Genomic DNA, 15,623 nt, shown 5'->3' with positions numbered 1-15,623 from the left:
GACATCGCTGTGAACGCACATTGGAAGCGTGTATTCGTCATCGCCATACTGGCGTATCACCCGGCGTGATGCTATGGGGTGCCATTGGTTACACATATCAATTACCTCTTGTTCGCATTGACGGCACTTAGAAAAGTGGACGTTACATTTCAGATGTGTTACGACCCGTGGATCTACCCTTCATTCGATCCCTGCGAAACCCTACATTTCAGCAGGATAATGCACGACCGCATGTTGCAGGTCCTGTACGGGCCTTTCTGGATACAGAAAATGTTCGACTGCTGCCCTGGCCATCACATTCACCAGATCTCTCACCAATTGAAAACGTCTGGTCAATGGTGGCCGAGCAACTGGCTCGTCACAATACGCCAGTCACTACTCTTGATGAACTGTGGTATCGTGTTGAGGCTGCATGGGCAGCTGTACCTGTACACACCATCCATGGTCTGTTTCACTCAATGCCCAGGCGTATCAAGGCCGTTACTACGGCCAGAGGTGGTTGTTCTGGGTACTGATTTCTCAGGATCTATGCACCCAAATTGCGTGAAAATGTAATAACATCTCAGTTCTAGTATAATATATTTGTCCAATGAATACCAGTTTATCATCTGCATTTGTTCTTGGTGTATCAATTTTAATGGCCAGTAGTGTATTAAACATTGTTTTGTTTTCGTTGATGTTCATCTTATATCCAGCTTCCAAGACACTGTCCCTTAGGTTCAACTGCTCCTCCTAGTCCCGCGCTGTCTCTGACAGAATTACAATGCCATCGGCAAACCTAAAAGTTTTTTCTCCCAGAACTTGAATGCCTTCTCCAATTTATCTTTCGTTTCCTTTAGTGGTTGCTCGACGTACAGATTGAATAACGTCGGGATAGGCTACAACCCCTTCTCACTCCCTTCTCAATCACTGCATCGATTTGACGCCCCTCTACTCTTTAGAACTGCTGTCTCTCTTCCGTACAAGTTGTAAACACCCGTTCGCTCCCTGTACCTTACCCCTGCTTCCTTCAGAATTTCAAAGAGAGTATTCCAGATCGAAATGATTTGTTTACCGGAAACAAACTACTGCTGTAAGCGGATTTTACAAAGTGCAACTAAAACCTTCTGTGAGTAAACTTACAGCTACACGGCATATTATGAAAAATATAGGGGCACGTATGTGATAAGACATGTGGAGGAGTTACACAAACCTCAATTAAGCAGAAGACGTTGATGCAGATGATCTGGAAAGACAATCCTGTAATGTTCGAATACAGTATTAGTGGTGTGCTGGCAGAAACCGTCGACTAAATATAGAAGCGTAACGAAAAATGTGTAAATGTCGTGTGACTGGGGCCTCCCGTCGGGTAGACCGCCCGCCTGGTGCAGGTCTTTCGATTTGACGCCACTTCGGCGACTTGCGAGTCGATGGGGATGAAATGATTATCATTAGGACAACACAACACCCAGTCCCTGAGCGGAGAAAATCTCCGACGCATCCGGGAATCGAACCCGGGCCCCTAGGATTGACATTCTGTCTCGCTGTCCACTTAGCTACCGGGGGGCGGGACAGCGTAACGCTGGAAGGTGATATGAAATTGATTGAGCACATTAAGGTCGCCACGTATTTAAGGCGAATTGTCGCCTTTGGTTTATTGAGAGAAAATGGAAATCATCGATAAAGGAGAAAGTATATAGAATACTAAAGCTATCCATCCTTGAGTAGTGCTCGAGTGTTCGGGTTCCCCACCAGGTCGGATTAAAGGAAAACATTGAAACAATTCAGAGGCGGGCTGCTAGGTTTGTTACCAGAAGTTCGAGCAACACGTGAATATTGTGGAGATGCTTTATCGTGAAATCAAACTGGAAACAATGGTGGGGAGACGTTGTTTCTGCGAAACACTAAGCAGAAAATTTAGAGACCCGGTGTTTGCTGCTGGCTGCAGAACGATTCTGCTGCTGCCAATTTACATTTCGCACAAGGACCGCTAGGATATTATGGTTCAAATGGCTCTGAGCACTATGGGACTTAACTTCTGAGGTCACCAGTCCCCTAGGACTTAGAACTACTTAAACCTAACTAACCTAAGGACATCACACACATCCATGCTCGAGGCAGGATTCAAACCTGCGACCGTAGCGGTCGCGCGGTTCCAGACGCCAAGATATTATTATAGAAATTAAGTCTCATACAGAGGCATACTGACTGTCGTTTTCGCTAGCTCCCTTTACGAGTGGAAAAAGGAGGGAATAACTAGCAATGGTACCCTCCGCCATGCACCGTACGGTGGCATGAGTAATATGTATGTACCGGGTCGCTATAATTAAAGAGCAGTTAGTCAAAGAGGTTCAGTGTGGACTGTAATTATCGTGTGGCAGCGAAACTTGGTAGATATGCCCATTCGTTAACGCGGAACCGATTTACACTGGAAAAAAAATTAGATCCAGTTGTAGCTACCAGGACCAAATCTGGTGCTGTACACTGCTTGTATTACTGTATAACATCCGCGCTGTCATTTGACAAGACATAAAGAGAGTGAACGGTATGGCTATCGAGAAGACAGACCGTGCACTGTTAGTGAAACTGGTTTTGTAGGCCGGCCGCAGTGGCCGAGCAGTTCTAGGCGCTTCAGTCTGGAACCGCGCGACCGTTACGGTCGCAGGTTCGAATCCAGCCTCGGGCATGATGTGTGTGATGTCCTTAGGTTAGTTAGGTTTAAGTACACTACTGGCCATTAAAATTGCTACACCACGAAGATGACGTGCTACAGACGCGAAATTTAACCGACAGGAAAAAGATGCTGTGATATGCAAATGATTAGCTTTTCAGAGCATTCACACAAGGTTGGCGCCGGTGGCGACACCTACAACGTGCTGACATGAGGAAAGTTTCGAACCGATTTCTCATAGACAAACAGCAGTTGTCTGGCGCTGCCTGGTGAAACGTTGTTGTGATGCCTCGTGTAAGGAGGAGAAATGCGTACCATCACGTTTCCGACTTTGATAAAGGTCGGATTGTAGCTGATCGTGATTGCGGTTTATTATATCACGACATTGCTGCTCGCGTTGGTCGAGATCCAATGACTGTTAGCAGAATATGGAATCGATGGGTTCAGGACAGTAATACGGAACGCCGTGCTGGATCCCAACGGCCAATATCACTAGCAGTCGAGATGACAGGCATCTTATCCGCATGGCTGTAACGGATCGTGCAGCCACGTCTCGATCCCTGAGTCAACAGATGGGGACGTTTGCAAGACAACAACCATCTGTACGAACAGTTCCACGACTTTTGCAGCAGCATGGACTATCTGCTCGGCGACCATGGCTGCGGTTACCCTTGACTTTGCATCACAGACAGGAGCACCTGCGATGGTGTACTCAACGACGAACCTGGGTGCACGAATGGCAAAACGTCATTCTTTCGGATGAATCCAGGTTCTGTTTACAGCATCATGATGGTCGTATCCGTGTTTGGCGACATCGCGGTGAACGCACATTGGAAGCGTCTATTCGTCATCGCCATACTGGAGTATCACCCGGCGCGATGGTATGGGGTGACATTGGTTACACGTCTCGGTCACCTCTTGTTCGCACTGACGACAGTTTGAACAGTGGCCGTTATATTTCAGATGTGTTACGACCCGTGGATCTACCCTCCATTCGATCCCTGCGAGACCTTACATTTGAGCAGGATAATGCACGACCGCATGTTGCAGGTCCTGTACGGGCCTTTCTGGATACAGAAAATGTTCGACTGCTGCCCTGGCCAGCACATTCACCAGATCTCTCACCAATTGAAAACGTCTGGTCAATGGTGGCCGAGCAACTGGCTCGTCACAATACGCCAGTCACTACTCTTGATGAACTGTGGTATGGTGTTGAAGCTGCGTGGGCAGCTGTACCTGTACACGCCATCCAAGCTCTGTTTGACTCAATGCCCAGGCGTATCAAGGCCGTTATTTCGGCCAGAGGTGGTTGTTCTGGGTACTGATTTCTCAGGATCTATGCACCCAAATTGCGTGAAAATGTCATCATATGTAAGTTCTAGTATAATATATTTGTCCAATGAATACCCGTTTATCATCTGCATTTCTTCTTGGTGTAGCAATTTTGATGGCCAGTAGTGTAGTTCTAAGTTATAGGGGACTGATGACCTCAGATGTTAAGTCCCATACTACTCAGAGCCATTTGAACCATTTTTGTTTTATGTGGACGGCAGCAATTACAGTGCTGCATCAGAGAGTATGGCCGACTGAAAGGTCTGTGGGAAGGCCAGATGTCATTAAACGGCTTAAAGAGCGTGATCATGCGATTCATAAACACGGGTCAGTTTGGTGTGGCACCTGGAAGAGGAAGGCGTCCTATCCCAGTGGAACTTATTGACGAGGCTGCTGTTGCTGCAACTGACTACACAGCACGTGGCCCTGGGTAGCGCTAGTGCCTCACGAGAACTGTCCAGACCATGGTCAAGAGTGTGGACAGTTTTGCGATCTATTTTACAATGGTGCTCGCACAAGATCGAGACTGTTCAACACCTGATACCTCATAGACCGCAGCAACGTTCTGAATTTGCTCTTCGGTTTCTGCCAAGGATCGAAGTTGATCACATGTGACCGGTCAATATTCTATGTGTAAGCAGGGTGTTTAGGTTTTTATGTTGGTAACGCCACGTAGCGCTCTATATGAAAATCACTGACTGTGCTGTGTGAAGTCTGTGGCTGGTTGGCATCGTTGTAATATTCGCTATTGTAGCGTTGCGCAGTTGGAGGTAGCCGCCAGCAGTGGTGGTTGTGGGGACAGAGATGGCGGAGTTTTGAGAGCGGATGATCTGGACGTGTGTCCATCAGAGAGAGTAAATTTGTAAGACTGGATGTCATGAACTGATATATATATATTATAACTTTTGAACACTATTAAGGTAAATACATTGTTTGTTCTCTATCAAAATCTTTCATTTGCTAACTAGGCCTATTAGTAGTTAGTGACTTTAGTAGTTAGAATCTTTTATTTAGCTGGCAGTATTGGCGCTCGCTGTATTGCAGTAGTAGTTCGAGTAACGAAGATTTTTGTGAGGTAAATGTTTCATGAAAGGTATAGGTTATTGTTAGGGCCATTCTTTTGTAGAGATTATTGAAAAGTCAGATTGCGTTGCGCTAAACACATTGTGTCAGTTTAGTGTTGATCAGAATAAGTAAATAGCGAAATGTCTGAGTACGTTCAGTTCTGCTCAGCTGTTTGAAAATCAAATAATGTAAGGAGTTTATCAGCACAAAATGGTTCAAATGGCTCTGAGCACTATCGGACTTAACTTCTAAGGTCATCAGTCCCTTAGAACTTAGAACTACTTAAACCTAACTAACCTAAGGACATCACACACATCCATGCCCGAGGCAGGATCCGAACCTGCGACCGTAGCGGTCTCGCGGTTCCAGACTGTAGCGCCTTTAACCGCTTGGCCACCCCGGCCGGCTTTATCAGCACAATCATTCATAAATTTTTCTAAGGGTAGGTTACATATGGAGTGGCGAGACACATTTTACACTAAATGGTCCAGTGAATACACAGAACTGCCGAATTTGGTGTACTGCTAGGGCCTCTGCGCACTGGCAAACATTCATCACCGGCAACTAAACTCACCCGTGAGTTGCTCGCCACTGTGCACTGGCGACTAACGCAGGACAGGCGGCGATCCGCCGCAGATCTGACAACAGAACTCTGAGATCGTAGTGCAAGCACTCGCTTCAGCGCACATTGTTGAACGTGGTGCTCCGCAGCATACGACCCCTTCGTTTTCCCACGTTGACCCGACGATGTAGTCAATTAAGGCTGTAGTGGACGCGGGTTCATAGCGGCTGGACCGTGGATCAGTGCTGTCGTGTCGCTCGGTCTGATGAAGCACGTTTCTTGTTACACCAGGCCCATTGGTCCTGTCCGAATAGGCGTCATCTAGGCGAAAGGTTGCTAGAAACAAGCACCGCAACACGGACGCAGGCCACTGTTTTGGAGGAAGGAGGGAAGACTGGGTTTAACGGTCCATCGACGTCGAGGTCATTAGAGATGGAGCACAGGCTCGGACTGTGTCAAGGACGGGAAAGGAAATCGATCACGACCTTTCAAAGGAACCATGCCGCCATTTGCATGGAGCCATTTAGAGACATCACGGAAAACCTGAATGTGGATGGCCGGAGGCGGGATTGAACCGTCGTCCTCCAGAATGCGAGTCCAGCGTGCTAACCACTGCCCCATCTTGCTCGGTGCCACTGTTATGCTATGCCTGCCGCACTGGACGAGCGCGTGTAAGAGCTTCAGTCTGGAACCGCGCGACCGCTACGGTCGCAGGTTCGAATCCTGCTTCGGGCACGGGTGTGTGTGATGTCCTTAGGTTAGTTAGGTTTAAGTATTGCTAAGTTCTAGGGGACTGATGACCTCAGATGTTTAGTCCCATAGTGCTTAGAGCCATTTGAACCATTTGTTATGCTATGGCCTAGGGTGGCGGTTATCCCTGAAACAACAGGTTTCCGGTTGTATCGGTTTCTCTTCATGCTGGTTTAACATGACTGTTAAAATCGCTCACAGTAACCGGTTTCTGAAATAACCGGTTTTCGGTCTTTTTCTTATTATTTCCTGTAATAAAAGTAGAAATGGAACAAAGACTGAAAAATGTTGACTCACCGAGTTTCAAGATACCTAGCATCAAAATATTCAAATTAAACAGGCAAAGAAAACTGAGTCCGTCTCGGTTCTCTGCATTTCTCGAGAAGTAATAAGTGGTTGAATACTACAAAAATTCGCTGGTATAATCCTATTGATTCTAATTGTGAAACTCTTCTCAAAAATCATACTGTAATTGTGGTCGATCTCAGTCTGGCCACTATGATAGTCAGTGCCAAAGGGTGAAAACTGAGGATGAAGAACTCTGTTTTTCTCAAGAGCTGCTAGCAGATAGAGCCATATTTTGTACACAGAGGCGGCATGTCAGCTTCTTTCTATTTTTATTGTAAACTATAAATGCATTGCTGTTAAGTTTTTAATTTATTACTACTATCATAATTTCCTTCCTCTTTTCTTATTTCGTAGAATCGGCAGACTAATCTTTAATCCTTTAAAGCAAAAGAAGCATTGTCGTTCATTGTTACATCATTTCGTAAAAATATTTCGAGACTAGGATTCGTGCCATTATGTAATACAACGGATGTCAGGCTGACGGCAACCGAGGAGCTACCGTTTTTTAAGAACGGGTAGGGGCAAAAGTCTTGCACACCGCACGTTCACGCGTGCCATAAGCGACACACAGCAACAGAGACGTCATGTCTCAGCAATGCTGTACCATGTGTGCTGTGCATTTCTATCGGCTTTTTTTTTTATCAAAACAGCACTGGTCGCTTTTCCGATTTCCTGTAATAACTCAATATTCCAAATCAGTGCAAATTTAATGGAGTAAAGTTTAAAAAATTATTTAAAAACGAAAAATTTTAGCACTGCTGCTAATTGATATTTCGGTTTTTTTATTTGGTTATTAGTAAAAAATAAAAAAAATATCTGTTATAACGGAGATTAAACAACTACAGGAAAACACTGGTTGTCTAGAACTAACATACCGATGTCAGTTAAACCGGTCGTTTTTTCCCATTCCTGCTACGGAGTTGGTGCAGGCACGAGTATTTCGGAGCACTTTGTTGAATATTCAGCAGCAGAACGACCGCTTACGTGTTCTCATGTTGACCCAACGACATCAGTTACGATTGCAATGGGCGTGGAATCTTAAGAGATTGGACCGTGGATCAATACGATAGTGACGCCTGGTCTTATCTCGGTATACGCCGTCATCCAGGCGAGCAGCTCTCGAAACATGCACCGAGCCAAGGACACAGACCAATTGGGGCAGTACTATGCTGTGAGGGGCATTCACCTTGGCTTCCATGGCACCTATGGTAGCAATCGAAGATACCAACAACAGCTATGGACTACGTGAACATTATTGCGGAGCACCTGCACCCCTTTGTGTTTCGTGTCTTCCTGATGTCGTTGGCGTCTTCCAGCACGATAACTGTCCGTATCACAAGGTCACATTCGTGCGTGAGCATCTGGTTTCCGAGGTGTGATCAATTTTTTTTTATTTGGCGGTCTTTATATATCCGATTTTCAAAACTCTTTTTATCTTGTTGGTACACATGTTCCCGATGTACCAGGTGTACAAGTATGAAGCCGTAATTTCCCTATAGATGATACGAGCCATCAGTGTAGGGCCCGTGAGACCTTATCTGCAGCGCCATCTGCTTACTGTAACGGCTGACGACAAACGTCAACACACAGTAACCAAAGTCCCATACATCGCTATCTGCTTCAAACCCGTAAACACGTCAGATTTTCTGCCTACGAACTACGATTTGCGGACGACATTTGTTTTCTGTTATCATTTGAAGAAAACTGCTACAGAATCGCATCGAATGTTTGTCGAAGCTTTCGGCGAACATGCTCTTGGGAAAACACAGTGTTTCGAGTGGTTCCAAAAATTCAAAAGTGGTGATTTTGACGTGAGAAACGACAGGCGCGGCAAACCACCGAAATAATTCGAAGACAACGAATTGCAGGCCTTTCTGGATGATTATATTCAAACTCAATAGGAACTCGCGGAACAACTGAATCACTGATCGCTACCAACAGCAAATAATCGATTTAAATCGAGCATTACGTGAAAAACCGCCAGAATATGGAAAAAGGCAACACAGAGTCATACTGCCCCATGATAACGATCCATCACACACAGCAAAATGGGTCAGGGAAACGAACGAGAGGCGTTCAGTTGGGAAATACTAGGGCATGCGGCTTATCCTCCAGACTTGGCTCCGTCCGATTATCATCTGTTTGCACCACTGGGACACGCTCTCGCTGAACAACGCTTCAATTCGTATGAAAATGTACGGAAGTGGCTCGCTGACTGGTTCGCTTCAAAATAAGAAATGTTTTTTTAGCGGTGCATTCATAGCCTGCCGGAGAGGTGGGAGAAACGTATAAAATATTGTTTGTCAGTTTGAAACAACATATATGTAATTATTGCATCCAAATTCTGGTATCATACTTCTACACCTGGTATGTCTGCATTTTCATGTTTTGGATATTTTCGTTTATTGGTAACAGTCGAAAAGATTATATGTGTTTTCGAGCCTTCGGCGAAGATGGCTAAAATAATTTGCATTAAATTTTGTTTGAGAAATGGAATAAAGTGCAGCAGCGTATTCGCATTGTTGACTGTAGCTTTTTGGCCCATCCGCTATCAGTACGACATGAGTTTGCTAGTGGTATAAACGTTTCAAAGAGGATGGGGAAGACGGACGCTCTAACGTATCAATTGTTGACGACAGTGTGGAAAAAGGAAAAAAAAATGGTTCCCGAAAGATCTCCGAATCACTATCAGAGAGGCTGCTGAAGATGTTGCCATATTCTCTGCACACGCCAAGCAATTTTTCCGGATGGTTTGGTCATGAAACGTGTAGCAGCAAAGTTTGTTCCGAAATTGGTGGATTTCGACCGAAAACGTCGTCGTGCAGACAGAATTTCTAAAGAAAGTTATAACAGGTGACGAAGCATGGGTACACGGCTATGACGTCGAAGTCAAGGCCCAGTCGTGCCAATGGAAACTACCTGTAGAGCCAAAACCCGAAAAAAATCGACAAGTTCCCGTCACATGGGAAGGTTCTTCCCACCGTTTTCTTCGACTACAATAGGACAGTGCATCACGAGTTTTCGCTTTACGGTCGTACGGTCAGTAAGCAATACTATCTGGAACTTATGTGCCGTTTGCGTGAGGCAGTTTGAAGAAAACTATTACATTTATGGGAAAACCACTCGTGAAAATTGTATCACTTTAATGCTCCCGCTCCTATCTCAATGCTTGTTCCTGATTTTTTAGCAAAAAAACAAAACCGTTATGTTGGCTCAGCCAGAGTAGTGGCCGGACATGGACCCCTGTGTCTTCTATCTATCCTCGAGTGTGCAAATTTATGTACATATACATTTAAATAGCAATAATAATTAAGGGTACATAAATAAAGAGATTAATAGAATTCAATTATTTTCAATTAATGCCCAAATTTTGGATTTTTATAGTTTCTTTTCTCTGAGTCCGTTTTAACGTGAACTTAGTTCTGATGTACTTGGTTATATTCATCTTCTTCCGCCTTGAATATTTATCTGCTGACCGAGTCTATATTAGTTCTCAATCGGGCTTTTTCTTCCTAATGCAGGCCGCTTGTGGACCTGACATTGAGATGATGCGCGGAAGAAAACTTTCGTGGTTTTGCACAAATAATAATTATTATTCAAACAACACGATAACTACCACACACATCTTACAAAAATACGTCTTTTCCACTCGAGAACTAAAGACAGAGTCTCTCTATTAACAAAAAAAAATTGAATGGAATTTTTTATCATTTGTTATCTGCTTTCCGGCGTAGCAAAATATATCTTTATTGGCGCTTACAGCGGCCGCGCTAATGATTATCATCATTGGTTTTAAATTTTTGTCGTAGCTTGTTGGGACTTTTCCTTATGTCCGTATACACGAGGCTAAAGAGAACCATGAAAGGACGCCGTTCTGCCACCATTTGTGTGATAAAAACAGAATCGCTGAAAGAGCTAAATACCATTACGAAAATTAAGTTCCAGAAGTGCTTCCAAGACTGGAGAGCGCAATCGTCTAATCGTATTATATCTGAGGAAGATTGAAGGGGTCAAAGTTGATGTTGATGAATAAATAAAGATTCTGTACAGAAAACAAAACTTCCAGTTACTTTTTGATCACACCACATAGCTTCAGAAACATACCAATGACTTTTCGAATCCATGTCACGCAGAATCGCTTCAACGACAGACCAAAAAGCTATTAAATAGATTGTCATAATGATTTGGTTCGTCAGTGTATTACACGCAGATCCTTGCGTGACCCATACGTCGTTAGGCTACAGATGTTAGAGGTGCCTTATAAGCACAAAAGACAGTTTTTTTTTACAAAATCTGTTTAACAGAACACGATCCATCATAGGACACAGAATCTCATATGGCCTCTTACAAGCTCACAGCTTCAGAACTGCACACCTGCAGACAATTTTATTGCTAGAAGAGCGTTTTTTCAACTGACCAGTCAATCGCGGCAAGTTATGAACCGACTTTTTTTTGCGCTCTCAAGGACTTGACGCAGAGACCAGTTTGCCTCCGTACGTGTCCCTGTAATAGCTTCGTTGTCTCGTTCAATGGAAGTCATGTGAGTTTATTTACTAGTAGACATTTGCGTTAATTCATCCTGTCATGCATGCACATTCCTGCATGTAAATAATAGCGTTATTATTGTGAATTGTGTCGCTAACTTCTGTTATACGAAGACTCACCGTTCATGTTCTTTTATGTGTCCACTTTAGGATGCAATACGATGTTATGTATCTGTTCTGGCAATAAGTGTACCACCTGAAAGCAGGCAATTACTACAAAGCGATCATGGCTTGAAAATGCTAAAAATTAGTATCTAACCATAGTTGCCCTTAATCGTGCAGGGTCTTCAACCGTATGTGAATAAAAACTTGATTTCTATGATGTTGGGGTCTCTTAATAGTTTCACATCCAGGTTCGTGAGTGGTGCCGAATTATTAGAAAGTCGTTAACTTAGAATAAAAGTGTGGTGTCACCGCCGGACACCACACTTGCTAGGTGGTAGCATTTAAATCGGCCGCGGTCCATTAGTATACGTCGAACCCGCATGTCGCCACTGTCAGTGATAGCAGACCGAGCGCCACCACACGGCAGGTCTACAGAGACGTACTAGCACTCGCCCCAGTTGTACAGCCGACTTTGCCTGAGATGGATTACTGACAATTACGCTCTCATTAGCCGAGACGATAGTTAGCATAGCCTTCAGCTACATTTGCTACGACCTAGCAAGGCGCCGTATTCAATTGCTAATTAATATTATGATGCATGTATCATCAAGAGCGATGTTCTACAATTGTGGATTAAAGTTAAGTATTCCAGAAGCTACGTACTTTTCTTTATAGCATTCATTACGTATCCTGTTTCAGACCTCACGCCAGCCTGCGTGAGTTTAAGCGCGTGCCTTTCGGCTTCCTCTCATTGTGTCTAGGCTGTCTTGCATAGACACAACAAAAAGCACAGACTTGTTTTTTAAATACAAGGCTCATTTAAAAATAGCCATTACTCCTTCTGATGTGGTGAAGTCTTCGCATTGTTCAGAAATGAAAACATCATCTCCGGAGGGAAAGGCAACCATTCTTTAAAAAAATTCGGTAAGTTGTCTTTTATAATGCCAGACATAATTATCGCTACCAAAAATCCTTTAGTTTCTTGTCATTGTAATCATTAAGTGTTTTTGGTCAAGGTATTGAATAATAACAAATAATTATCCGCTTATGTTTCTTTCGTCGCACTATAAATTTCTGAATTAAAAATCCATTAATCAAGAACAACATTCAGATTTTTGGCGGTACACCTGATTCGCAATTTCGTCTTCTGCAACTACTTGACATCAGCATTCCCCTGCAGGACAAACTGGTATCTGTTTCGCTCAAAAAAGTTATAACTGAGAATTAGGAGGATTATCTTCTATTCAGCGGCTAATAAATACTTAAAAAACCGAAGCAGATGTTAAGTTAAAAACTTGCAATATACTTAGTGACACTGTACATAAAACTTTATGATAGGTAAATAATTACTGGAGACATATTCTTGTTATTCTTTAGCCCTACTTTAGATTAATGGTTTCCATTATGGTGCACTTACAGAAACAAAAGTATCAGTTAGTTTATCGGCATCTCAGTGTTGTTTTATTTATTCATTGTTCCTTATTATAAAAACTGTTGGCATTCCAGTATCAGCTCGTCAGCCAGTTTCGACCTAATTATTATTTCGTTGGTATGTTTCAATGTTTCAGTGATTCGTCTTTGCTTGTAGTAGTAGTAGTTTTATTCATCCCTAGATTTGAAGCCAGGCCAACAATCGAAGTGGGATCGAATCCTACAAGTCACACCAAAGTCTTTAACTTAAACTAGGATAGTTCGAGTTTAAAACGAAATTATAAGAAGAAATGCAAGCTCTACGTTTAGTGTAAAACACAACAAAAAATATCAGCGCATCAAAAGTGGCAGCGCCGGTCTTGATGGATTGGGACAAGCCCTTCGACAAACTGTGTAGGGATTATGAATATAAGTTGCACAGATGAAGATAGCGGACTACATACTAGATGATAGTTTGTACACAACGGAAGAATCGTTGATCCACAAACGTGAAGAAGTCAAAGACAACCAAAATAGAAACAGTTCTCCTCAAGTGTCAGTACCGTCAGCTATCATTTTGATCATCCCAAAGCAACGAGGAGAACAGCTAGCAGAATATGCGCATGGTACAGTGATGCATACAAGCAACAAAAACTGCTTAACAAATGAACTTCGTCGCAAATTAGTGTAGAAGAAACAAAGTGTCACTCTACAGTGAAAAAAAAACTGGAACTATGTACTTCTCAAAAAAGTCGCCACACATTTGTGGCAACATCAGAATCAGCTACAGAAACATCCCATGATCAACAAATTTTAAATGCCCCAGGATCGTATTAAATGGACAAATTTTCTTCAAGGCTGATATTACTGCGAAAATAATTATTTTTCTACAGATGGTGAAAGCACTGGCTCCCTTCTTTGTTAGTTCCGAATCAGAAACAAAAACCAAATGGCGGCTATGCAGATCCGCAGTCTTCCCGGCAATAGTTAATGGCTGCACAGGATGGGAAACAGCCTCACCGTCATAATCGGAATCCAACCGATCCACAACAAAGTCCCAAGATGACTGCTGAAATCGCCCCTTGGGCGAAAATCAGAAACATGCGTGAGGTCTTAAGGAATGACACATTGAAAATAGCTATTCTGAAGAACGCGAAAAAGTAGTACAATGCAATAAATTAACTGAGATAATCAATCCCAATGTAAATATTTACTACACAACCACACCCCTGGAAGAAAATGAAAGATCGGTTTAGCATTTTAGAAGAACACTGACATAAATGCAGAAGCCAGCCACAAGTTTGGCATAAAAAATTTATTCACATTTAACCATTTACCTGTTTCGTCAGATTGGCATTTACAGGTTTCTATGATGGGGCCTCGCCTTGTGCTAGTTAGCTGTTCGCTGCTGTGGCCTAAGTTCCTGATTGAAGCATTAGTCGAACATTTCTACTGCACTTTTTTCAAAGTTTTCCCTTGTTTTGTTGTTTGTTTTATTCGGCCTCCCGAGTTTGTACTCTATTTCTCCATCGAGAACACGTGGTTACATTGAATACATAATTGTAAAAAGATAAATAAAAAAATGCATATTTAAAGAACTGGAAGCTCATGCGGTCAACCTTTGTCAGTACAAATATTTAACAAACAGAATGATGAGTAAACTTGACATGTTTATGTGACCAGTACAGACTGTTTCTTAAATTTAATAATAAGTGATACAGATAAATGAAAATATGAGTCCCACAGATTTTACCCTATACTCTTAACAAACTGACGACCACTTTATACTGGCGAATGTCTTTAGAAACCAAAAGAGAGGACGCTATGTTGTGCGTGCGTTACGTAAGAGTGGTACAGTTCGCTAATAATTTAACAACCATCATTCCCCGTTTTGGGGCACCACATGCTGTGTTCAACATTCACAAAATGTGGCACAGCTTCATATGTGTGATGGAAGAAAAAGGGAAAAAGTGTTGAATGGTAAGATAGGGTGGAAATAATATAGGACAAAAATAGTCGCAATAGGGGGACTACACAACCCCCACACCTATCCCATAGAGTGCAAATAAAAAAGTCTCCAACATACAAAGACAGCGTTTCTGTCAAGCTGGTAGAAGCGACGTCACAAGCGCAGCATCACAAGACACAAGACAGGGAGGCACATTCATAGTGCGCTACGCAGTCTTCATTGCTGGCGATTAGATTGAGATATCACAGCGTCAAAACACACTCGATGTAAAGCACTTTGCTGTAGCCCCTTACAGCTTCTCTCTTCCCCTTTCCTTTCGCCGCCCCTCCCCATTCTACCCCTCCGCACCTTTCCCTCACGTCGTCGTTTTTGATGATTCAGCACGTCTAGTAAAGACGGATACGTACAGTACTCGTACATGAAACACGTTACATGTGCAGCGTTTGGTAAAGTAACCGGTACCGTGAAACGAATGAACCTCTTTCTGCATTCGAGGCTTTTGATGCGAACTGAAGTGTCCAGAAGCAAGATGTTGCGCTTACTCACATCTGCGAGCCGGCCGCGCCGCCGCCAGCCGTTGTGTTCTGCAAGCCGGCCGCTCTGCTACTGGCGAGACGAGCACGCACGCTTTGGACGCGACCTCCCTCACGGCACACTGCTGTGACTCGGCAGACTTGCGTGCGCTAGGCCGTGACCGTCGCATCTACAGCAGCTGCTCTCCGCGCACATTCGCTTACTAGCGTTGCAACTGACGTACTGTAACCAGTCTTTTATTTAGATGGAAGATGAGGTGCTAAGATTATTGACGATTAACAAGCATAAGGAAATAATACAGGGTGATTCAAAAAGAATACCACAATTTTAAAAATGTGTATTTAATGAATAAAA

General features: G+C 43.4%; 1 protein-coding gene across 1 annotated transcript in view; it reads right to left on the bottom strand.

Annotated features, from left to right (window-relative positions):
• The window catches only part of LOC126484102 (methyl farnesoate epoxidase-like), a 153,672-nt gene extending 138,314 nt beyond the window's left edge, over positions 1–15,358 (bottom strand). Inside the window, exon 1 of the mRNA XM_050107479.1 lies at positions 15,282–15,358. The gene's annotated coding sequence lies outside the window, so the exon portion shown is untranslated. The remainder of the gene's footprint in view (positions 1–15,281) is intronic.
• Positions 15,359–15,623: the final 265 nt, after the last annotated feature.

This window comes from Schistocerca serialis, chromosome 6 (assembly GCF_023864345.2).
Source record: "Schistocerca serialis cubense isolate TAMUIC-IGC-003099 chromosome 6, iqSchSeri2.2, whole genome shotgun sequence".
Classification (NCBI taxonomy): domain Eukaryota; kingdom Metazoa; phylum Arthropoda; class Insecta; order Orthoptera; family Acrididae; genus Schistocerca; species Schistocerca serialis.
This window is presented reverse-complemented; position numbering and strand designations above follow the sequence as displayed.